This window comes from Pan paniscus, chromosome 1 (assembly GCF_029289425.2).
Source record: "Pan paniscus chromosome 1, NHGRI_mPanPan1-v2.0_pri, whole genome shotgun sequence".
Taxonomy (NCBI): Eukaryota; Metazoa; Chordata; class Mammalia; order Primates; family Hominidae; genus Pan; species Pan paniscus.
Genome location: NC_073249.2, coordinates 139,325,827 through 139,353,284, shown reverse-complemented (window position 1 = coordinate 139,353,284; position 27,458 = coordinate 139,325,827).

Below are 27,458 nucleotides of genomic sequence, written 5' to 3'. Positions count from 1 at the left end.
TGACAAATTTAGACCCAACAATTTTTTTCTCTCCCTTCGGAGTGGGAAAGGGAGTGTGGAGAAAGCTTTGAATCTGTTTGATACTTTTCCTTCCTTTTAATTCTATTTTTTTAAAGGAACTACATCAGAAAGTTACCAGTACATTCTATAGTAATTAAAATAAAGTAAAGCAAAACAGACTCATTGAGCCATAAATGAAAACTGAGGAATGTTAACAAACAAGCGGAAGTGTGATATGTGAAAAGAAGGTAGTGGCTATTAACAGGACTACAGAAATAAACCTGGAAAATATCCCTTGAAAAGCCTGATGATACCACTTTAATAAAATTAAAAATTGTCCGACTCTATTTGACACATCTGTGAGCATGACAGCAGCACCACTCACAGAAATAGCTGTACAGCAGATAGTCCTGGGCAGGTCCACCGGATGGCCTGTGAATTAAGTACATATGTCAATCAGCTGGCATCTCATATTTATGGAACATTCATGATGTGCAGAGCATTAGTTAACCCTTATGGGCAATTTCTACCTCCAAGAAGTATGAGGCTACTTGAAAACAAAGTAACATATGTATAAAAATAGTTACTAGCATAAAGCAGTATAGGCTTACTGCACATTAGGCTCAGGAGAACGCAGCACAGCTGGGACCTGAGTTTAGAATTCAGATACAGAAGACTACATAATTCTAGGCCAGAGTAGAAAGGCAGAATTATCCAACATTATTTTTTTAAAGGTGGAGTTAGAAGAGGGCAATTAAGTTTATCAGTCTACTTGGAGTAGAAGAATTCAAAAGTGGGAACTGAGATTTCACCAAAAATAAGAAATTAATTGAGAATGGATTATAAACCTGAAAGTGAAATGCAAAATAATAAAACATCTAGAAGAAAACATAAGAAAATATTGACATATTGCCATGATCTTGGGGAAAGATTTTTTAAACAAGATACAATAAAGCACTAAACATAAAACATAGATTAATTGAACTACATTAAAATTAAGAACTTCTCAACCAAAAGCAGCCATTAAGACAGTAAAAAAGCAAGCCATAGACTGAGAGAATGTATTTGCTATCTAGCTACATATCTACACATATACATGTCATATATATACACATGTATTAACATGTCATATATATACATGTATCTACATATCTACACATATACATGTCATATATATACACATGTATTTTTATATATGTACATGTATTTGGAAATGTATGTAAAATATCTGGCAAATAACTTATATATAGAATATATAAAAAGCTTCCATTAAAAAAAGAAAAAGAAAGTTGCCAAATTAAAAAAAAATGGGCAAAAGACTTGAACAAGTACTTCATAAAAAATGACATCCAAGTGGCTAATAAGCATGGGAAAAGGTGATCAATGCAATTAGCAGAAAAATGAAAATTAAAATCATAATGAGATGTTACTACACACCTACTGATACGGGAGGGGGGCAGGGAAGTGCTGGGTAGAGAGAGGCAGGTCCCTGGCTAGGGCTCCACTCCCATGGACCTAGGTGAGGACAGGCACTTCTGCTTTCACACCCAAATGTTGCATTTTCCAAGACCATCCTGGCCTACCACACCCCTATCCTATGTCTATAAAAACCCGAGACCTGGCCGGGCGCGGTGACTCATGCCTGTAATCCCAGCACTTTGGGAGGCCAAGGCAGGTGGATCATGAGGTCAAGAGATTGAGACCATCCTGGCCAACATGGTGAAACCCCGTTTCTACTAAAAATTAGTGGGGCATGGTGGTGCGGCCTGTGATCCCAGCTACTTGGGAGGCTGAGGCGGGAGAATTGCTTGAACCCGGGAGGCGGAGGTTGCAGTGAGCCGAGATCCTGCCACTGCACTCCAGCCTGGCGACAGAGCGAGACTCCATCAAAAAAAAAAAAAAAAAAACCCAAGCCCCTAGCAGGCAGACACACAGGCAGCCACAGGGCAAGAGGAGTACATCAGTGGAAGAAGACACAAGCAGCTCGTTGGCGAGAGGATGATGTAGGAGCACGCCGGCAGAAGAGCACGCCACCGGTGCCAGGCGCAGGCAGGCCATCGACTGACGGGAGGAGGCGGAGTTTGGCCTGAGCAATTGGAGGAGAACCTGGGCACTGAGCAGTGCAACTCCAGGGAAAAGACCATCTCCCTTCTGGCTCCCCCATCAGCAAGGATTATTTCCACTCAATTAAACTTTGCACTCATTCTCCAAGCCCATGTGTGATACGATTCTTCCAGTACACCAAGGCAGGAACCCGGGATACAGAAAGCCCTCTGTCCTTGAGATGAGGTAATGGGTCTAATTGAGCTGGTTAACACAAGCTGCCTATAGATGGCAAACTAAGAGAGCACCCTGTAACACATGCCCACTGGGCTTCACCTGTAAACATTCACCCCTAGACATTGCTGCCAGGTTGGAGCCCCACAGCCTCCCTGTCTGTATGCTCCGCTAGAGGTCTGAGTAGCAGGGCACTGAAGAAGCAAGCCACACCCCCATCACATGCCCTGCAAGGGGGACAAGGGAACCTTTCCTGTTTCACTACCAGAACGGTGAAAATTGAAAGGACTTACAATACCAAGTGTTGGCAAAGATGTGGAACAAATGGAATTCTATGTATTACTTGCTGGTTGGAGTAAAAATTTCTTAAACTCCTTTGGAAGCTATTTGGTAGCTTCTATAAAGCCAAACATTTATACACTCTACCAGAAATTCTACTTCTAGGAATATACCCAACAGAAATGAGTGCTTATGTTCACACACACACACACACACAATGTGTACAGAAATATTCGTAGCAGTTTTTTTATAGTGCCCCCCAAAGAGGAAACCATTTGTTCATAAATTAAAAAATATAAGTAAATTATGATATATACAAAAGATAGAGCACTGTGAGTATTGAAAAAGAACAGCTCTACATAATGGTATCTTATTATGCCCAGTGAATAACGGAAGCCAGGCATAAGGGTACATGTTGCATAACTGCAATCATATGAAATTGAAAACAGGAAAAACCAATCCATGTTGATTATGGTTAGAATAGTGGTCACCTTTGGGAGTATAGTCTGAAAGGGGAATGAGAGCTTTCTGGGGGATTGGTAATGTTGCGTAACTTGGATTCAGTAATGGTTTCTTGGGTGACTGCATATGTAAAACATTTACTAATCTTTACACTTAAGATTTGTGCCCTTAATTGTATGTAATTCACACCTCAATTTAAATGGAGGTATCAGAAAAAACAATTGAAGAGGACATTAAAAGAGAAAAAATATAAATATTTATTCTTTCTTACATCCCTTCAGGATTTAGGAGTCAGATTATGGAGAGTATCTAATCACAGGATGAGGAAGCTGATTCTGTTTTGTTGGCAATAATAAGCTGTTGCAAACTTTTTGGGCAAAGTTGATATTTTAGGAAAATTAACTTTATAGACAAATATGGAGAAAATATTGGAAAAGAGAGAGAATGAAGGGGAACAAAGAAAGTCATTAAGAAGCAGTTATCGGCCGGGCGTGGTGGCTCACACCTGTAATCCCAGCACCTTGGGTGGATCATGAGGTCAGGAGTTTGAGACCAGCCTGGCCAATATGGTGAAACCTGTCTCTGCTAAAAATACAAAAAATTAACCAAGCGTGGTGGTGGGTGCCTATAGTCCCAGCTACTTGGGAGGCTGAGGCAGGAGAATGGCATGAACCCGGGAGGCGGAGCTTGCAGTGAGCTGAGATCACGCCACTGCATTCCAGCCTGGGTGACAGAGTGAGACTCCATCTCAAAAACAAACAAACAAAAAACCCCACAAAAATTAGCCGGGTGTGATGGCGTGCGCCTGAATTCCAGCTACTCAGGAGGCTGAGGCAGAAGAACCGCTTGAACCCCAGAGGCAGAGGTTGCAGTGAGCCAACATCACACTACTGCTCTCCAGCCTGGGCAACAGAGCAAGACTCCGTCTCAAGAAAAAAAAAAAAAAAGAAGCCGTTATGAAAATCCAGCAAGAGTGCAATCATGTGTACACTGTACAGGAAACAGTCTGTTTTCCCAGCTTAGGGTACAACAATAAATGAATTTTAATTTTTCAATCGATCAATTGAGATCCCATTTACATGTATTTTTAGGAATTGTAGTACTTCACTTTTGAGGTTCACCGATTCTGAATTGTCCAGGAACTCTGAGGGATTGCACTGTTCAAAGGACGGCAGAACTGTATCACACTTCAGCCGCTAAGCATCGCTGCTGAAGACTGGTTCTGCACTTGCAGGGATGCAGTGGGGCATGCATGCCTTCCCTGGGGAAGCAAAGTAATAAATTTTTAATTCAGTTTCATTTGGTTAGCCATTTTTTCTTCAAACCTCAACACTGTTCCATGGTGGCTGGATCCAGATGGGCTTCCGGACTCAGGCATAGGTTGTGCTGGAATCAGTTCTCCAATCCAACCCTTAGGTGATTGTGTTGAGTTCAAGTCATGGACCAGGCCCTGTACCCACTGGTAGGTATTTCTTTGGGGGCTTTTGAGAACTCTCCTGTCAGTAGACCTTGGACAGAGCAACTGCAGTTGGACATGACAGCTACCTATCAACTTGAATCTTAGAGAACCTGAGAGCTTTGATCTCCTTATAAAAATTGCTTAACTCTGCTTCCAGAACTTTCTATACTTAAGGACTTCACATGGTACCATCTTTGCACCATCTTTTTCAAGCCACTATACAGTTTTGCTATGGGCCTCTCCCTATGGTAATACATCTTCACCTTCCTCCTCACACCTTGTTAACAAGAGGGGTCCATTCAGGTGAAGCCTATCATAATGATAAAAATCGGCCCCAAGGCCGGGTGTGGTGGCTTACGCCTGTAATCCCAGCACTTCGGGAGGCCAACGCGGGTGGATCACCTGAGGTTGGGAGTTTGACACCAGCCTGACCAACATGGGGAAACACTGTCTCTACTAAAAATACAAAATTAGCTGCAGGTGGTGGCACATGCCTGTAATCCCAGCTACTCAGGAGGCTAAGGCAGGAGAACCGCCTGAACCTGGGAGGCGGAGGTTGCAGTGAGCCGAGATCGTGCCATTGCACTCCAGCCTGGGCAACAAGAGTGAAATTCCGTCTCAAAAAGAAAAAAAAAAAAATCTGCCCCAAAACTGTTTGATGTTTTCATTCATGGGCAGAGAAACAGCTGAAATCATTTCTAAAATTACACCTTATCAGGTAAGTAGAGCATTATATAAATAGCCTTTGCTACAAAAAAAAAAAGATAAAAAATTTTAAAAATGGAAAATCAAACAACCTAAGTTCATTTGCATCTATTTAGTATATGATAAGTGATTAAAAATTCTTATGCATCATATGCTAAAACAATAGCCGGCCTATTTTCTATACAGAAAAATTAAACTAGAATTTATGACTACTTAAAGGGGCTAAAATAAAAATGAAATAAGCAATTAAATTAACATGTGTAGATGGTTTAGTGGGATAAAAAGTAGACTTGGGGTCGGGCACGGTTGTTCATGCCTGTAATCCCAGCACTTTGGGAGGCCGAGGAGGGCAGATCACAAGGTCAGGAGATCGAGACCATCCTGGCTAACATAGTGAAACCCCGTCTCTACTAAAAATACAAAAAAATCAGCCAGGCGTGGTGGCAGGCGCCTGTAATCCCAGCTACTCGGGAGGCTGAAGCAGGAGAATGGCATGAATCTGGGAGGCAGAGCTTGCAGTGAGCCGAGACAGGCCACTGCACTCAAGCCTGGGCGACAGAGCAAGACTCCGTCCCCCCCCCAAAAAAATATAAATAAATAAATAAAATAAAATAAATTAAAAAATAAAAGATGAAAGGAGACTTGGAACTCGAAAAACTGAGTTCAAATCATGTTTCTGCTATTTATTAGCTGTGTGAGCTTATTAGTTTATTAATTTCTCTGAGCCTGTTTTAAAACATGAAAAATAAAACATCTTCCAAAAGTTGGTGTGAGACCATTATGAAGGCATCTAGCACACAGCTAGTCCAATAGGAAAATGTCAGTGAGTAATTTTTTTTTTTTTTTTTGAGACAGAGTCTTGCTCTGTCGCCCAGGCTGGAGTGCAGCGGCACAATCTCGGCTCACTGCACCCTCTACCCGCCCCCCCTCCCCACCCCCCGGCCTCTCCCCCAGGCTCAAGTGATTCTTCTGCCTCAGCCTCCTGAATAGCTGGGATTACAGACATGCGCCATCATGCCCAGCTAATTTTTGTATTTTCATCAGAGACAGGGTTTCGCCATGTTGGCCAGGCTGGTCTTGAACTCCTGATCTCAGATCTGCCCGCTTTGGCCTCCCAAAGTGCTGGGATTATAGGCGTGAGCCACCGCGCCCAGCCAGTCAGTGTTTCTAAACTAAAACCTGACGGGGGGTGGGAGAGGAAGTTTTTTAACAGATGGGTTTCAAGGTGAGTAGTAAGTCCTTATTTGTTTTTTCATTTGCCTTCATTAGTAATTTGGAAAATGAAGCCAACCAGATAAAAGTGACAGTAAATTGCGAAGTAAATTGTGGGATAAATTGTAAGGTATAGTTTTAAAAGAACATAAAATGCTTGAAATAGGTGGTCATTTTCTTAGGCCTATCATAGGTAAATTTGATGAGGCGGAAGAAAATGCCTCAGAAACTATTCGAAACAAACCTATAGTCCTTGGAACTCAGTGTAGGAGTCAGAAATCTGTGTATCTTAAAAGGCTGGGCTACCATATTTGCATCCACTTCAACACTATAAGGAAAAGGAAAACACAGACTGGATTCAGAGTAGAACCATTCCAAATGGTTAATGGAAAGAATTTACCATGAAGAGATTAACGTCTGTGCAATTGTGTTGAATGATGGCAGGGGTCTCGGTTTGGTATTTGGCAAAGGTCTTCAAGTGTCTGGGATGAGGAAAAAGAAAATTAACTGAGGACAGGAATAAAATTAACCTGGTATAAAATAGCTTTATTAAGAAAAAAGAACTAAACTTTGGCTATGTAACACTTAGGCTGGATTTTAGGGAACAAAAATGACCTTTCTGACAGTGGGAACCTCATTTAGGAGTAAAATAACATTAAATGGAAAAATAACCCATGAAAAGGTGAATAATTGTCATCTCCCAGAAGATTTTGAAATTATTTTCTGCCAAATGGAAATTGGGAAGTCTTCTTATCTATGCAGCTGACTCCCTGCTGTACTCTATCTCTGTCAATGCTTTAACCCTACTGGGATCTCCAGTCCATTGATCCATCTTTTTAGTGTCCCTTTACTCTTGGTGACCTGACTTCCTTCACTTTCTAGCTTAAATTCCAAGTTCAGTTCCTATATCATTCCCTGGCTTACGGATCTACCTCTCTTGCCCATCTCTAGTATCTCTCCTATAGTCAAAGTGACCTTTTTTAAAACTTAAGTGAGGAAAGTCAATTCCTTGCTCAAATATTCTAGTAGTTCCCCCATTGGCTTTTAGAAATATATATAAAAATGTCAGTAGCTACAACACAGAATGCTAAACTTGGTATTTTCACATTAACTTAGCATCCTCACATGGGAGTGAGTGCTCTCCTCTTAGGAGTTTTCTAGCAGAGGCAAATAAAACATTTCTTTAGAGGAAGGCATCTTCACTTTGGAGCTTTGTTATTTCCATAGATGAAATCACATAAATATGAGCCCATAATTTACTAAAAAAACCCTCCAAACATACAAGGAAACAAACCACCATGAATGGACATCAGTTGAAACAACAGAGATCCAGACTCACAAAGACTTCATATATTAACTTGGTACACATAAAATATAAAATAAATACACATATAATGTTTAAGAAAATAAGAGGGCATAAAAGTAAGTAACTTTCCAAGAAACCTTAAAAAAATCCTTGAAAGTTTTGGGAGGGGGGAAAAAGCCCAAACTGAATATGTATGGATAAAAATATTGCAATTAGAAACAGATACTAATGGAGATGAAATGTATAAACTGAAAGGTAGATCTGAATAAATTATAAAGAATGCCACCCAGAGAGCTTTGTCACCCAGAGAGACAAGAAGATAGAAAATAGGAAGGAGAATGTAAGAGTCATTGAATACAAAATGAGGAGTTCTAACAGACATCTAGTAAGAGTTATAAAGAAAAACAGGGCGATTAAGAGGGTTGTAATAATCGGAGTCTACAGCTCAGAATTTCCTGAAACTGACAAAATAGAAGAATCCACAGACAAAACAAACACAATTTTGCCAAGCCACTATAACTAAGACATCCACAACTAGACACATTACAGTGTATCTGCAGATCACTGGAGACAAAGAGAAAACATCTTAGCAGCAGCCAGACAGAAAAGGTGACTTGCAAAGCAATGACAATTTTACCCGCAACAGACTTTGCATCAGTGATAATGGACACAACAAAAAATAGGAAAAAAAAAAATCCGTGTGTTGAAAGATAATCCACCTAGAATTGTGTACCTAACAAAATATCTTTTAAAAAATGAGGAGAAGCCGGGGGCGGTGGCTCACACCTGTAATCCCAGCACTTTGGGAGGCCGAGGTGGGCAGATCACAAGGTCAGGAGATCAAGACCATCCTGGCTAACATGGTGAAACCCCGTCTCTACTAAAAATACAAAAAAAAAATTAGTTGGCCATGGTGGCGGACACCTGTAGTCACAGCTACTCGGGGAGGCTGAGGCAGGAGAATGGCGTGAACCTGGGAGGCGGAGTTTGCAGTGAGCTGAGATCCAGCCGATGCACTTCTGCCTGGGCAACAGAGTGAGACTCTGTCTCAAAAAAAAAAAAAAAAAAAAGAGGAGCTAATACAAAATTTTTAGGATACACAAAAGTTTTTTAATCATATGTATAACTTAGCTAATCTTCATTAAAGGAACTTCTGACTAAGGGACTTAAAAATGAGCTCGGGAAGAATGGTTGCAATGTGAAGTATAAAGATATACAAACGGCGTATTAAACTCAGAGATACTTAAAAAATTATGCTGTCTATATAAAATAATTTTAAAATAAAGTTTAATTTACAGAGCTTAAAAAAGATGGGATTAAAATGCTGGGCAATACTAGCCTATAAATTAGGAGTGGGGTGGGTCATAGTAAAAGTGTTCTAAGACCTTCATATTATTCAGGATAAGACATTACTAAAACTTACACTTTTGGTAAGTTAGCATACATAGTGAAAATTTCAAGAGTGACCTCTAAATTATAGAAATAGAATGCATAACATTGAAACCAGTAAAAGGTATAATGTAATATTATAACAAATTCTCAATTACAAGAAACAAGGAAAAAAACAAGAAAGAGACAGAATGGTAGAAACAAATATAAAAGTATCATTACTTATAAAAAATAAAAATAGACAATATGTGCAAATTAAATCAGAGTTTGTCATATTGGATAAAGATACAATCCAGTGATATACTGTTACAAGAGACACAACCAAAGTTGAAAGACATAGAAAGGTTTAAATTAAAAGCATGAAAAAATAATAGGCAAATGCTAACCACAATAAACATGGGGTGACTGTATTAAACCAAACAAAATAGGCTTTAAGATAAAAAAGAAGCATTCCTGGGAGGATTACTTACATAATTATAATAATTTCAATTCACCAGGAATATATAACTATTCCAAGTGTGAGCTGACTAGTAAAATAGCCCTAAAAACATGAAAAGGAATAATTATAGAGTTATAAGGGGGAAAGTACAAAATCACAGTTGCAGCAGCAGATTGTAACAGGCTTAACAATTTAACTCCCTTAATTATTGATAAATCAATAGACAACACATTAGTAAAGATATAGAAGAATTTAGCTCTGTTTTTAGCAAGTAAGATAAAATGGACTTCTGTAGAATCACCTCAAAATAGACAATACATATTATATTCAAATACATATGTGATCCTTATAAATTTACCACCATATTAATACATACAGCGAGTCACAACAAATTTCTAAGAATTGGTATTACATAGATCATATTGTTTAACTGGAGTGCAATTAAGTTAGAGGCCAATAATAAAGATAAATGAAAATTCCTACATTTTTAAAAATTAAAAACACCTCTAAATTACTCATGGATCAAAGCAAACATCATAATGAAAATATAAAACTCACTTATAACTAAGTGATGATAACATTACCTATCAAAACTTATGTGATGTGGTTGAAAACAGGCTGTGAAGGCCATTTATAGCCTAAAATGGTTACATTAGAAAAGAAGAAAGGCTAAAAAAAAAATGAATGAGTTAAGTATCATACTGAATAATCTAGACCAGTTGTTTTCAAATGTTTGCCTGAAGACCATGTGATACTCTTAAAAATTATCAAGGGCCCCAGCTGGACATGGTGGTTCATGCCTGTAATCCCAGGACTTTGGGAGGCTGATACGGGCAGATCATGAGGTCAAGAGTTCGAGACCATCCTGGCCAACATGGTGAAACCCAGTCTCTAATAAAAATACAAAAATTAGCCAGGCATGGTGGTGCGTGCCTATAATCCTAGCTACTTGAGAGGCTGAGGCAGGAGAATTGCTTGAACCTGGGAGGTGGAGGTTGCAGTAAGCCGAGATCAAACCATTGCACTCCAGCTCTGGGGGACAGAGCAAGACTCCGTCTTGGGGGAAAAAAAAAATTATCAAGGGCACCAAAGAGCTTTTATTTATGTGAGTTATAACTGTCATACGGAGGTAGAACTTTAAAATTTAAGACATTTATTAATTCATTTACAAATAATAATAAACCTATTTTATATTAACCGTATGTTTTAATAAAAATATTCTCCCAAACGAAAGAATTTAGTGATAAGCATATAATTGTTTTACATTGTTGCAAATTTCTTTAATGTCTACCTTAATAGAAGAGAATTGGATTCTCATATCTGCTTCTACATCTAATGTCCTATAATATGTTAGTTTGGTTGAAGTATATGAAGAATACCTGGCCTCACACAGACATGTACTGGGTAAGGGAGAGTATTTTAATAGCCTTTTCATATAATTGTGAATATTATTCTTTGATACTATGTCAAATCTCCACTAACGGTAATCTCTTAAAGGTTAATTGCAATGTGGAATCTGAAACCACATCAATGAATGTTTCATAATCTGTTACATTAAGATCTATGGGTATGTCTTGCACTTTGAATGAATCTTTTACCCATGCATAATTTTGTAATATCATTTATTGATCATCTAAAAATATTCATACACCAAGTAACACAGATCTCCTGAATGTTTACATATTTCATTGTATTATATGGAAAAACACTTGTTAATTTCACCACCGATTTCATCAAAATGGCGTTTAAGCATTGGGAAGCTGTTAAACTCACAGTGACAGATATTCTAATTTTTATGTGAAAGCTCAAATTTTAACACTTATAATAAGTATTTTCAACGTTTTCCTTGAAGTGACAGTCTCATTTCATTCATTTTTGAGAAAATGTCTGACAAATACCCGAAGCTAGGTACTCGTAGTTTGCCTAGTTCTTTCAAGTAAAAATGCTGTCCTGTGATGAAAATGGCTAGTTCAGCTTGCAACTCCAACAATCATGTAAGTTCTTTTTTTTGAGAAAGGCATCAGACTTTAAAATACAGCAGAATTGCTTTATGTGTAAATTCCAGTTCATTAGACAGCATACTAAGAAAATATGCGATCAAGGATCAAGTTTTAATAAAATTAAATAGTTTTTACTGTTTCGTTAAAGAAATTCCTAAGTGCACTGACATACATTTTTATAGTGAGGGTGCAGTGATGGAAATACCATCACTGCCTTGATCTGTGCTAAAGTGCCAGTGATTTTATCCACCCTAGTTTTTGCACTGCAGTTCAATGTAACACGGTAAGAAAGTAACATCCTAGCATTGTAATGAAAATAGTTTTGATTTTACTTCCTAAAAAGTTCCTAGGGACCCCTCAGAAGTTTATAGACCACGTATTGAGAATCCAAGAGTCAGTAAACTGGCCCAAGCCAAGAGTCAAATCTTGCTCCTGTTATTGTAAATAAAGTTTTATTGGAACACACCATGCCCATTCATGTACATTTTGTCTATGGTTGCTTTCATGCTACAATGGCATGAGCCTATTACTTGTAACAGACACTGTATGGTCCACAAAGCCTAAAATACTGACTACTTGGTCCTTCACAGAAAAGTCTGCCAATGTCTGAATTACGCTGTATCAACAGAATAAATCCAACAAATGTACTTGAAGGAGACAATGAAGATCAGAAGTTAATGTAAAAAGAAAATGGCATGTGATAGAAAGGATGAATAAAGACAAATGCTAGTTCTTCAAGAAGACTAATGAAATACAAAAATCTCTGACAAGATTGACTTAAAAAAGTTAAAGGATACTTATAAGCAATAATTATAATCATAAAAGGGGGCTAAAAACATGTCAAAGATTTACAACATAAGAGAAAAATATAAAAAATTTTATGCTAATTTTAAACTAAACACAGAAATGATAAATATCAAGAAAAATCTGAATTACAAAATCGGACAAAAAAATAAACAATTATTCGTTGCACATTTAGTTAAAAATCTTACCTTGAAAAAACTGGGGACCAATGGTTTCAGGCAAGTTCTGTAGAATATTCAAAAGATGGATTATTTCAATCTTATAAATTTTTCTAGAAAACAGAATAAAAGGAATATATAATGCTCGTATTTAATCTAATTTAAAAAATAGGTAAGGACAAAATAACAAAGGTAAATTACAGTCTAGTTCCACTTATGAGTTTGACTATCCTAAACAAAGTATTAGAAAACTGCATATACTAGTATATAAGAAGGAATAATTCAGCATGACCAAGTTTAGTTTATCCAAGTAATTCAAAGAAAGTTTAGAAACTTGATCAATATAATTACTCCAGTAATAGATCAAAGGTGAACAACCAATATTAATTTTTTTAATAGATGCAGAAAAAGCACTTGGTAAAATTCAACACTCATGATTTAAAATGCCAACAAAACCCTTAGCGATCAGGAAAAAGGAAAAGTTGCCCACTATTACCAGTTCTATTCCACATTCTATTTCACATTCCACATAGCCAGTGCAATAATCCCTTCCCCTTACAAAAGTTAGCAAAATTAAGAACTGACATTATTCTCAAATTATTATTTTCTACATAGGAAATATAAAATAATCTTATGGAGATATTTGGAATTAATATCAGAGTTTGGCAAGATTGCTGAATATACAAGCAATATAGCATTACAATCGATACATAAAAATAAATTACTATCTACACCTTGACAACAAAACAGAAAACATACTTTCTCTCTCTCTGTCTCTCTCTCTCTATATGTATATATATGTATTTATATACCTTATAATTTCAACTGAAAATATAAGATGCCTAGGAATAAGAATAAGAAAAAAGAAAAATTTCAAGACCTATTTGGGAAAAATTTAAAAACTTTATTGAAAGATCTAATAAGTGAGAAGTAAACCATGATCCTGGACAGAAAATCTCAGTAATGTAAGAATTTCGATTATTTCCAATTTTAACTATAGATTGATTCCATTATATTACATCGAACAAAATTCCAAAAAGAACTTGATAATGTATAAATTGTGAAATTTACATGTAAGAACAAAGGCCCAAGAATTTTTAAGAGCCTTCTGTCCGGGCGTGGTGGCTCACGCTTCTAATCCCAGCACTTCGGGAGAATGAGGCAGGTGGATCACTTGAGGTCAGACGTTTGAAACCAGCCTGGTCAACATGACAAAACCCCGTCTCTACTAAAAATACAAATATTATCAGGGCATGGTGGCACACACCTGTGGTCCCAGCTATTTGGGAGTCTGAGGCAGGAGAATCACTTGAACCCAGGAGGTGGAGGTTGCAGTGAGCCGAGATCGCACCACTGCACTCCAGACTGGTGACAGAGCAAGACTCCATCTCAAAAACAAAACAAAACAAAAAACAGAACCTTCTGAGGAATAATAAGCTAGAGGATTTTGTTCGTTCATATATCAAGATGTATTATAAATACATAGTTTCTCAGATAATATATTGGCATGGGGATAATGAAGTCGATCAATGCAACAGAATAGGGAACTTACAGGGGAATCTGACAGTTGGCCTGCCATAAATTATGATGATGACCAGGTTTCCTAGCAGCTCACTGGGAAGTATGGATCACACAGTAAACGGTATTTATATTACTAATTATCCACATGGACAAAAATGAAATTGAATCTGTTTTATTCACAAAAACAAATTCCAGATGTATAAAAATGAAACTAGTAAAGACATAACTATAAAACTTTTAGAAGAATGTATATATATATTCAAGAAAATATAAAAATTTTGTTGCTACAAAAACAAGATTTGTGAGCTTACAATTGCTCATCAAAAAGCACCATAACAAGAGTAGAAGGATAACAAACTAGAAGATATTTGTAATATATATACTATGGGCTGAATTATGTCCGCCCCCAAATTCATATGTGGCAGGCTTAACCTCCAATGTGATGGTATTTGGGGATGAGCCCTTTGGGAAGTAATTAGGGTTAGCTGAGGTCATGAGGGTGGGACACTCATATGGGATTAGTGCCTTCATGAGAAGAGACAGCAGACAGATGGCTCTGTCTACCATAGCAGAGGCAGCTGTTTGCAAGTCAAGAAAAGAACCCTCACTGGAAACCGACCATGCTGGCATCCTGATCTTAGACTTCGAGCTTCTAGAACTTTGAGAAATAAATTTTCTGTTGTTTAAGTCACCCAGTTTATGGCATTTTATTATGGTAGCCTGAGCTGACTAAGACAACATATAACCAACAAAGTATTAATATCCTGTATTCATAAAGAACTCTTGCAAAGTAAACAAGAAAAAAAAAACCCTTCCAAACTGAAAAATGGATAAAGTATTTGAACAGGCATATCACAGAAGAGGAAATACATTTGAGAAATACAGAGAAAATGCTCAGGCCAGGCACAGTGGCTCACGCCTGTAATCCCAGCACTTTGAGAGGCCGAGGCGGGTGGATCACTTGAGATTAGGAGTTCGAGACCAGCCCGTCTCTACTAAAAATACCAAAATTAGCTGGGCGTGGTGGCATGCACCTGTAATCCCAGCTACTTGGGAGGCTGAGGCAGGAGAATTGCAACCCAGGAGGCAGAGGTTGCAGTGAGTCAAGATCACACCATTGCACTCCAGCCTGGGCAACAAGAGCAAAACTCCATCTGAAAAAAAAAAGAAAAAGAAAAAGGAAAGAAAAATGCTCAAAATCATTAGTAATCAGGGAAATGCAAATTATGACCATGATGAAATAGAATTCATATACACAAGACTGGCAAAAACTAAGAAGCCTGGTAATAGCAACTAAAAGTGAGGATGTGGGAAAATAGACATATTTTGCTATCCAGACTAAAAATTGGCATGACCACTTTAGGAAACCACATTGTGAAATCAAACATTCTTATACCTGAGGATCTGGCAACTCTTCACCTAGATAAGGTATTCCTTACAGCAGAAGTTTAACAGTGGTGAAATGATGTGTCGAGAAGCCACAGTGTGCTGTTTGGTCTGCTGAGTAGAGCTGGGAGCAGCTGCAGTTCAGATTAATGCAGGTCTGACAGTGCCATAATGTGAAATAGACTGGAAAGCTTCACCTGAGTGAATTCCTGGCATATGTACAGGAGGAGATCTTTAACGGATATGCATAGCAGCTCACTGGGAAAAGGAGGATTAAATAAAAATGGTGGTATAGTCATAGAATGGAATATTATATAGCACAGAAAATGTGAAATGGGAAAATTTCCCTTGTCCCCCTTGCAGGGCATGCCATGTGAGTGTGGCTCACTTCTTCAGTGCCGCCCTGCTGAAACCTCTAGGGCAGCATACAGATGGGCAGGCTGTGGGGCTCCAACCCCATGGCAGTGTCTAGGGGTCAATGTTTACAGCTTCTGAGGCCCCTGTGGGCATGTGGTACAGGGTGCTGTTTTAGTTTGCCCTCTATAGGTGGCTTGTATTAACCAGCTCAATTAGACCCTCTACCTTGTCTCAAGGATAGAGGCCTTTCTGTATCCTGGGTTCTTGCCTTGGTGTGTCGGAAGAATCAGATCACACATGGGCTTGGAGAATGAATGTAAGGTTTTATTGAGTGGTGGTAGCTCCGGGGAAGTGAGAAGAGGATGGAGAAGGTTTTTCCCTGGAAGTTGGGCACTCAGAGGCCTGGGCTTTCCTCAGACTGCCCCAGCCAAACTCCATGTCATTCTACTTCTGCCAGTCGGTGGCCTGCCAGCGTGTGGGTGCCTGTCTGTGGGTTCCTCTAAATGTCCAGCCGCCCGTGTGTTCTTCTGCTGATGTGCTACTCTCCACATCCAGCTGCCTGTGTGTCTGCTTGCTAGGGTCTGGGGAATGGGTGGGGGGAGGGGTGTTTATAGGCACAGGATGGAGGGTGTGGCAGGCCAGCGTGGTCTTGGGAAACCCAACATTTGGGCAGGAAAATAAAAATGCCTGTCTTCACCTAGGTCCATGGGGTGGAGCCCTCGCCAGGGACCACGCCCTCCTCTACTCAGCACTTCTCTGTCCCACTTCTGTATCATTTAAAGAGACCATGCCCTTCTCTACCCAGCACTTCTGTATCACATCGATGAATTCTAGCTACACTTATGAATTGTCGAACGTACTTCAGTGATAAAATCAAGCTGTAAAAAAGATGCACGCCAGTACCATTTTTACAAAAGTCATTACAAATCAAAGCAAAGAACAATGTTGTTTAGGGATATGTATATGTAATAAAAGAGATAAGAAATAAAGACATAATGTAAAATTTCTTAGGCTCCTGGTTACCTCTAGAGAGAAGCGGTGGCTAGGATTGGATGGGGCAGAACCTATGCAGTTAGTAATATTCTTTCTTGTTCTTAAGTTGGTGGTGGGTTTACTTTATTACTGTGCTTTAAAACTTAATAAATACGTGTGTGTGTGAATATAGAATCTTTTAAATACATTAATATTACATAAGAATGGTTTGGCCGGGTGCAGTGGCTCACGCCTGTAATCCTAGCACTTTGGGAGGCCGAGGCAGGCGGATCACGAGTCAGGAGATTGAGACCAACCTGGCTAACACGGTGAAACCCCGTCTCTACTAAAAATGCAAAAAAAATTTAGCCGGGCGTGGTGGCGGGTGCCTGTAGTCCCAGCTACTCGGGAGGCTGAGGCAGGAGAATGGTGTGAATCCAGGAGGTGGAGCTTGCAGTAAGCCGAGATCGCGCCACTGCACTCCAGCCTGGGCGACAGAGCAAGACTCCATCTCAAAAAAATAAATAAATAAATAAAATAAAATAAAATACAATAAAATGTTAGAGCCAGAATGGACTAAAACATATGATAGGTGCACTAAATGTTTGCTGAGGGAAAGAAAAAAATAAGATGGGACCATAGATACCAAGTCCACTGGCTTTTGAATGTTTTTTATTTCAGGTCACAGTAAGAAGTACATTTCATATTGTGTCCAGAATTGGTGGGTTCTTGGTCTCACTGACTTCAAGAATGATGCTGTGGACCCTCACGGTGAGTATTACAGTTCCTAAACATGGTGTGTCCGGAGTTTGTTCCTTCTGATGTTCCGACGTGTTCCGAGTTTCTTTCTTCTGGTGGATTTGTGGTCTTGCTGACTTCAGGAGTGAAGCTGCACACCTTCCAGGTGAGTGTTACAGCTCTTAAGGCGGTGCCTCTGGAGTTGTTCCTTCCTCCCGTCCAGAGTTGTTCATTTCTCCTGATGGGTTCCTGGTCTCGCTGGCCTCAGGACTGAAGCTGCAGACCTTTGCAGTGAGTGTTACAGCTCATAAAGCCACTGCGGACCCAAAGAGTGAACAGCAACAAGATTTATTGCAAAGAGCGAAAGAACAAAGACTCCACAGTGTGAAAAGAAACCCTAGCAGGTTGCCACTGCTGGCTTGGGCAGCCTGCTTTTATTCCCTTATCTGGCCCCACCCACATCCTGCTGATTGGTCCATTTTGCAGAGAGCTGATTGGTCTGTTTTACAGAGAACTGATTGGTACGTTTTGACAGGGTGCTGATTGGTGCGTTTACAATCCCTGAGCTAGACACAAAAGTTCTCCAAGTCTCCACTAGATTAGCCAGACACAGAGCACTGATTGGTGCATTTACAAACCTTGAGCTAGACACAGGGTGCTGATTGGTGTGTTTACAAACCTTGCACTAGACACAGAGTGCTGATAGGTGTATTTACAATCCTTTAGCTAGATATAAAGGTTCTGCAAGTCCCCACTAGATTAGCTAGACACAGAGCACTGATTGGTGCATTTACAAACCTTGAGGTAGACACACAGTGCTGATTGGTGTGTTTACAAACCTTGAGCTAGACACAGGGTGCTGATTGGTGTATTAACAATCCCATAGCTAGACATAAAGGTTCTCCAAGTCCCCACTAGACGCAGAACCCCAGCTGGCTTCACCTAGTGGATCCCGCACCAGAGCCACAGGCGGAGCTGCCTGCCAGTCCCGTGCTGTGCGCCCGCACACCTCAGCCCTTGGGCGGTCAATGGGACCAGGCGCTGCAGAGCAGGGGGTGGCACTCGTCCGGGAGGCTTGGGCTGCGCAGGAGCCCATGGCTGGGGGGAGGCTTGGGCATGGTGGGCTGCAGGTCCCAAGCCCTGCCCTGTGGGGTGGCAGCTGAGGCCTGGCAAGAATTCGAGCACAGCGCCAGCAGGCCAGCAATGCTGTGGGATCTGGCGCACCTTCCGCTGCTGCTGTCCTGGGTGCTAAGCCCCTCGCTGCCTGGGGCCAGTGCAACGGCCAGCCCCTCCAAGTGAGGGGCCCGCCGAGCCCATGCCTACCTGGAACTTGCACTGGCCTGCGAGCGCCGCATGCAGCCTTGGTTCCCGCCCACGCCTCTCCCTCCACACCTCGGAGAGGGAGCAGAGGGAACTGAATCTGGCCTCGGCTAGCCCAGAGAGGGGCTCCCACAGTGCATCAGAGGGCTGGAGGGCTCCTCAAGCACAGCCAGAGTGGGTACCAAGGCCAAGGAGGTGCCGAGAGCGAGAGAGGGCTGCAAGGGCTGCCAGCACGCTGTCACCTCTCAATATTATGCCCCACTACACACACACTCACATAGGGTACATAACTGAAACAAAAGTTATACAAAACAGAACCCACCCTTTCTACATGCAATTAACTCTGATGGTTTCTATTCTAATTTATTCTACTATATGTTTTTTAAATTGATAGTTGTTACCTACTATAATAGATTAATCTCATGACCCTCAGAAAGGCCATGCCATGCTTTGAAAAACACTGAACTGATTTATCACTCATATTTTACAGATGAGGCAACTGAGCCTCCAGCAGGGTTACAGAGACAATGGTTTTGAAAAGTGGTATATGTTCATGTGTCTAGAATAAACTAACATGATGCTAGTTTTAAATGTACCCTGATCATTGACATAAGTTTACATATTTTATCTTTGTTTCCTCTTCTCATATACCCACAGCCCGACATTTGTCAAGTATGTCACTGTCTCATGAGATCAGATTAATCCAGTGGAATTTATTCTGAATAAGCCATGCTAAGCACTAGCTAGTATCTTCTCCTTGTTTGCAAATCAATCTCTTGAATGGCTTTCCAATTTTTTTTTCAGGTATTAAAGTTAAATCTACAGAGCTATCTTTTTAAAAAACAATGTTGTGATAAAACAACCAGCAATACAAAGCAGTCCCTGGATCTGTGACTTTACACATTTATTTCATTACTTAAGCTGGAATTGAAAAATGCTTTGAAGTCCAAACACAAGTTTGTGTTTGCATTCTCTGATGAAGCCCATAACATACTGGCAAAACATCAGTTAAAAGAAAAAAAGTCTTAAGCTCAATTTTTATGTATTTATTTTTTACTTCCTATACGCATCTTCACAGATCTGTGTCTAGATGGTTAACCAGTCATCATCCTTTCTAAAGAATATCCAAAATACATTATTCCATGCTTAGTTTCAAAGGGGATTTTTAGTTTAAATTTATACGTGAATTCAAATAACTCACAGGTGGATTCCTTTTTTGTTACTGTTCTCATTACCATGATTATTATCAGCAATTATACTGTTATTTTTAACCAAATATAGATTAATTTTTTGCTTTCCAATTGCTTAGAGGAGTCCAAAGCAAATGCACAGGAAAGGGAAGGAAATGCTCACTGTTTGAAGACCTGTACAGGGATTATTGGTGGTCCATTCCTCCAGGGTAAAGGCATGTTACTACTGCTCCTCAACAGACCAGCATCGTATGGAATTGAGGTAGAAGGTGAGACTCGACTCCAGAGGCAGGGCTTGGGCACCAGACCAGATTGAGGACTAGCTAAAAGAGGGAAGAGGAGAAAGCACCTCTCTGTAAGACCTGGACACCAGTTTGCTAAGTCAGTTTACCATCGCCATGGCAACACCTGGAAGTTACTGTCCCTTGCCATGGCAGTGACTCAATGATCTGTGTATTAGTCTGTTCTCACACTGCTAATGAAGACATACATGAGACAAGGTAATTTATAAAGGAGGTTTAATGGACTCACAGTTGCACATGATTGGCGAGACGTCACAATCATGGTGGAAGATGAAGGAAGAGCAAAGTTAACATCTTACATGGTGGCAGGCAGGAGAGCTTGTGCAGGGGAACTCCCCTTTATAAAACTATCAGATCTCATGAGACTTATTCACTATCATGAGAGCAGTGCAGGAAAGACCCACCCCCATGTTTCAATTACCTCCCACAGGGTCCCTCCCACAACACGTAGGAATTATTACAAATAAAGGTGAGATTTGTGTGGGGACACAGAGACAAACCATATCAGTCTGGAAGTTACCATATTTTGTCTAAGAATTTGTGCATAATTTGCCCCTTAATTTGCATATACTTAAAAATGGGTATAAATATGACTGCAGAGTTGCCTCTGAGCTGCTACTCTGGGCACACTGCCTGTGGGTTAGGCCTGCTCTGCAAGGAGCAGTACCTCTGCCACTGCTGTACACTGCTACTTCAATAAAAGTTGCTGTCTAACACCACCAGCTCACCCTTGAATTCTTTTTGGAGTGAAGCCAAGAACCCTGCCAGGCTAAGCCCCAGTTTGGGGGCTCCCCTGCCCTGCATCAGAATGGCCACTTGTAAAGGGAAACAGTTTATGACTTAAAACTTTTTGAAGGTTCATACACTGGCTCCTGATGATAAGTGTTTTTTGAAAGTACTTACTGTTTTTGCATTTCTGTATCCTATGAGATAACATGATGCCTTTCCACATAGTAAATTATCAATAAATGCATATTTAATTTTGCAAAGCATTCTTAGAATATTGTTCTGGAGAAGACCTTGAAAACCCTTCACTGTACAGGTGAGGAAAGTAAGGGGAAGTGAGATCAGTTTTCTCCCCTAGGTTTTGTGGCTTGGAAGTGGCAGTGCTGAAAAAGTGGAGCTCCTTTTTTCCAAGCCATATTACCTCTTAACTTTGAATTCTTTCCATGTTCTCAAAAGGACTCACAAAAAACAAATGAAATATTCCTCTGATCATTGTCTTTTATCAGTTTTAACAATAAACTTTGAAGCCTCTTTATCTACATGTAGCAAAACCTCTTTTTTTCCTGAGTGATTGTATCTAATAGTAAAACTGATTAAGCATTCCTTCTCTCTTCCAGTAAAACACTTCTATCTCCCTAAAAAAGAAAATACAAAAAAAAAATTGCTCATACTAGTGCTGATCTGTTTAAAAGTTAGAATATACTTAACCTAGTCTTTCTGTCTCAATCTATCCTGTATTTATAATTGTTTAGCATTGGCCAGGTGCGATGGCACATGCCTGTAATCCCAGCACTTTGGGAGGCCAAGGTGAGTGGATCACCTGAGGTCAGGAGTTTGAGACCAGCCTGGCCAACATGGTGAAACCCCATCCCTACTAAAAATACAAAAATTAGCCAGGTGTGTTGGTGCACCTCTGTAATCCCAGCTATTCGGCAGGCTGAGGTGGGAGAATTGCATGAATTTAGGAGGTGGAGGCTGCAGTGAGCTGAGATTGTGTTACTGCACTCCAGCCTATGAGACAGAGCCAGACCCCCCTCTGAAAATAATAATAATAATAATAACGATAATTGCTTAGCATTATGGCCATATGCATTAAAAAGTCCCTACTCATCAAATAAGCATTGATATAGTCACTACATTGTCCTTAAAGATGAGAAATTTGTACGTTTTAAAAGTCTTTATAGAAAACTTATAGAAGTAATTTTCCCATGTAGTTGTAAATTCAATTAATCAAAATTCTATATTCTCTGCAATTTTTTTTTTTTTTTTTTTGAGATGGAGTCTTGCTCTGTCACCCAGGCTGGAGTGCAGTGGCACGATCTTGGCTCACTGCAACCTCCACTTCCTGGGTTCAAGCAATTCTGCCTCAGCCTCCCGAGTAGCTGGGATTACAGGCATGCGCCACCACACCCAGCTAATTTTTTGTACTTTAGTAGAAACGTGGTTTCACCGTGTTGCCCAGGCTGGTCTCGAACTCCTGAGCTCAGGCAATCCACCCGCCTAGGCCTCCCAAAGTGCTGGGATTACAGGCATGAGCCACTGTGTCTGGCCCATGCAAATTCTATTTTTATTTATTTTTTATTTTTGCTTTTTTTTTTTTTTTTTTTTGGACTCTTGCACTGTTGCCCAGGCTGGAGTGCAGTGGCGCGATCTCAGCTCACTGCAAGCTCCACCTCCTGGGTTCACGACATTCTCCTGCCTCAGCCTCCCGAGTAGCTGGGACTATAGGCGCCTGCCACCATGCCCGGCTAATTTTTTGTACGTTTAGTAGAGATGGGGTTTCACCGTGTTAGCCAGGATGGTCTCAATCTCCTGACCTCGTGATCTGCCTGCCTCGGCCTCCCAAAGTGCTGGGATTACAGGCGTGAGCCACCGCGCCCGGCCATCTTTTGGTTTTTAAATATAGAGATGGGATCCTACTATGTTGCTCAGGCTGGTCTCAAATTCCTGGCCTCAAGTGATCCTCCCATCTTGGCCTTCCAAAGTGTTGGGATTACAGGTGTGAGCCACCGCACTCAACCTTAAAATTCTAGTTAAGTATGGTTCGAACTATTGTGTTTCTTTTGTCATGTTTGAATATTTCCTGTTGCTTGCACTTTGATTTTTGAGGTAATGCACATTGAAAACAAGACATATATTAAGCCCTACTATTTACTTGAATCTCGTAGGAACACAAGCTGAATGTTATAAAACAAGACTTAACCTTGCATATCAGGAAATAAAATAAGTTTCCAGGGTGAGACCTGCAAGTCGGTGGAAATTAGACAGGGAAAGATCATTTCAAGTAAGAATTATACAGGGAGATTCCAGGATGGGCAGAATTGTTTGGACAAGATGTTTAAGGTTCACAGGTATCAAAGGTATACAGAAATAGGTGTGGTCTCTGTGGTGGTCAAGAAGGAAGGTGGCCTGGGCAGAGCAATGGCCACAGAATTGATGAAGGCAACGATAAACAATAAAAGCAATATTTATGTAGCACTTGTAAGCATTATCACACTTAGCCTACACAACACTTCTAGAGGTGAGTACCACTTCCATTGCTAGCTAAGATCTGAGGGCTCAGAGAGGACAAGAATTTGCCAAAATCACAGTGCAAGTAAGGGACAGAATCCTCTGACAGATTAAGCTCTGGGAGCAAAAAATGCCAATGGCTTGACTCTGTTCTAAGATGAAGTTCTGGCTCTTTTCCTTTGTCCCCTCCTCTTCCTCCTTCTCCTCTTTGTTATTATTATTTTTAATCTGAGAATTCCAATTGTTTGTGTATTAACCTGGCCAATAGTAGGTGATGCTATGCATTGTATTCTAGACACATTTCCCAATACCCAGGACCTATCTCTTTTGGGCTGGTTATCTTCTTCTCAGAGATTTGTTATTTCTGAGAATTTCTTGATGGAAGAAGCATCTTTTATTGTTTGGGACCTGTGAGCACGGGCCCCACGTGCCCCCCATGCCCAGCAGAACTAGGGAATATGAGTGAAGGTCTGTGGAGCATAAGGCATCCAAACAGCAACACTGAAGATCCATCCTGAATGACGTGAGAAAAACACATTTCTGTGCAAATCAAAAACTAACAAAATGAAGCCCTCAGGATGAAATAATTCCTCAATCAAAAATCACTTTGGTGGAAATATGTACTGACACCTGGATTTGCAAGAAAAAAAAATATGAGACTGAAAAAGAATTAGAGCTCCCTTTCAATTAATAAATCTTGGCTACTGTTGGTAGCACTGAGTTTTGTTTTCCAAATGAGGTTTAAAACTATATTTTGTAAAAATGCAAAATGACAGGTATTTAAACTCGTCCACTTCCTTCGAGCACTTTCCCTAGAAACTGTTTTTATCTGGTCTTTTTAACCACATGCATGCCATATGTACATTCCACCCAGGACCACTGGCCAGGGGCAATTCTACAGTGATCAGTCGAGCAGCATGCTGTTTACCTCTTGTCCTTCAGGCTGAAAAAGGTGCCCTTTTGTCAGAGTAGACTCCCTCTGGACAGTCCATAGATTAAAGAGAAAAATAAAACCCCCAAATGACTAAAAATAAAACCTTGCAATGACTAAAAGTTAGAAACAACCATAATAAAAAGAAATATAGTCGGGAGAAGAATATTGTGGATTTTCTTCTTGGAAATTTTGAGAAACCTTAAGACGCAGGTCTAGAATGATCTTACTGTTGGCCACAGTCAAAGGACACATAGCTTTAAATGAAAGTTTCAGGGTGGGTATTTGAGAATGTTGGGGCTCCTGAAATGATTATCTGTTTGAGCAGGTGGTGTCCATGAACTGGTCCTGAGGACATACTCCCCTGGTCTTTTAAGTCTGAGGTCAAACATTTCACAGACTCTGCCACACTAAGTGATTAACAAAACTAAGTTGTAGCTGGTAGGCAGCTGGGTGCTTATAGCCTTGTAAGCCCCAGTGGTTTAGGCTTCTTTGATTATAGGAGCTGACCTTGGTCTCTACAAGAGTTGGGCAATCTGGGGGACTGGACAAACTGCAAATAGATTGCTAGGAGTTTCCTGTTTTCATTCAGATGTGTACAAATTACCTCAACATGCCCTTTTTTTCAGAAAACACTAAGGTCTGAAAGAAACTCTTGTTATATTGTTGCCACTTAGGTTTCACTGAGCCTGCATTATCTACTCACAGCTTTAATGACTTCCTGCTGAGAGAGGTTCTGTAGCAGTCTTGGCAGCAGGGCTAAGAATAGCATTAAATGCAAGGTTATCTAGGCATTACACTCACTGTAACATGCAATTAACTCTCCTCTTCCATTTTCATTACACAATTATTCATTAATGTCAATTTAATTTTATGCATTGTTCTACATGACCGAAGGCTGATTACGGGCCTTTTCACTCCAATATCCTAAGTTAACTGGTGCCAGCCGCACTCAGGGCTGCCTAATTGCAATTTAGCCCAGAAAATTCCTCCCATTTTTGCCCTCCAGTAATGGAACAACAGATCATGGCCAGGTAAAGATTTTAAGGTGGAAATAAAGCCCAAGCTACAAAACACTGAAGTTCAGAAAAGCCTTTTTTCTTTTATTTAACGGAATAAAGGCTCTCTGGAAAAATTAAATGAAGCAAGTTTTGTCCCCTTTTTAAAAATACGATGCTTTTGTGAACTGGAGTTTAGTAATTTTAACATAACTACCAAAGTCAGAGTGTACCCCAGGTCCAAGAACCCCACTGGGCTCCTTTAGTTCAGCAACATCCTTATAATGCAAAGCTATGCTGTCCACACCTAGGAATTTTGAATGATAATGTGGAATCCACAGGAACATTGGAGAATGGTTTCCATAGGTTTGATGGGTTTTTTGACATTAATGAATAATTATTTGTTGCTGTTGTTTTAGAATATGGGCAGGTTGTAGGGTTCTGAAGTTAGTCTTTTTACAACTGTAATGGAGTGTTTTTTGAACAGCATCCCTCAGGAGGTAGAAATGAAAAGAATCCTGCTTCTCTCAAAAGCTTTCCCCACTACAGTCTTTCTACTTCAAATCAGAGTAAGTTCATTAGATATCCACCTTAAAACTATAATGGTGATGTAGACTAAAAGTAATTCAGATCCTCATACATCCTTGTGTCCAAGTAATTCACATTATCGTTTAATCTGCACAAACAGCTCATCATTAGCTTTTCTAGTTTTATCAGCAGACAATTGTTGAAAATTAAGATTTAAAGAACTATTAAAGAGGAAACTGGGACTGTTCCCTGCTTTCTGTAGGTAGTTACTGTTGTTAAATCCAGGGGAAGGTGAGTCTCTGGGATAATGAAATCTATTAAAAGTCAGGAAATAAGTTTGTCCCCTCTCACAATGGGTTACTAGGTTCATTTCACAGAAGGCTTCAGTGCTAGCTTCTTTGCAATCCACAAATAGTCAGAATATATGAACACACACATACTTTTAAGCAGTGTATAGTGCCCAGGGCTAAGAGTCAAGATTTCTCTTTCTAAAGCCACAACAAAGCAAACATGGTACAAACAGGGAGTGCAGCAGCCCCCTTCTTGCCACTATGGGTAAAGCTGCGTCAGCATTTCCACTAGAAACCCCCTTTTTCAGGGGCTTTATAACTCAGCCATAAAAATTAGTTCCAAACAAAAACTTGGCATACAAAGTTTCAGTCTTAAAGTGACCTTTTTTTTTTTCCTTTGACAAATTGTCAAAGGAAAAAAACCCAGTCCTTTGGCTATTTTTACTTTTTTTTTTTTCTTTTTTGAAGGCACAAAAATAGAAAACAGAAATGTACTGGTTGTGCACTTTTTTGGAACTCTTACAAAAACATTTATAGGCCATTATGGGGCATGAGTGTTCTTGGAGTACTACAGGTTTTCTAGACAGATGGTTTTATAAGACTAACGTCATCAATGCTTGTGAGGTGACTTTTCAAAAAAGTATTCTCTGTTATATCTCTTTGTCTTCAGTCACATGGAACAGATCTGCCTTATAAATGGGTGTGACAGTTCTGATGCACACAATAGTGAGTCGTTGAGGTCTATTAGCTCAATAATCCACGCTCTGAAGTATCCGTCAATATAAATTTGGCCAATAGACCGCAGAGACTGGGAAAAGCTTCCATAGTTCTTAGAGCAGCTGCAGTGTGTTCTAACATTCTCTAAATATGTAGGAAAACAATTGGGCCCGTGTGTAAGTTTTCAAACTCCTTTGAAAACAATGGGCTAAGATCCCACTCTGTGTAACTCTAGGGGAGAATTAAATAACTTTAAATAGCAGCACTCAAAACTTAATTAATGTGATTCAGCCAGAGTTGTGCAAGTTTGGTGATACAAAGTGCCAGTGGTCACAGAGTCACACTTGTGGCTAACAGTGACTCACCCCATTGTTCAAAAATACAGATGAGGTCTGGGAAAAGCTTGTGATGTTTTGACACCATAGGGACTATAGCAACTTGGTACAATGTGACGAGTTAAGGACAGTCGCAGTGAGTTAAA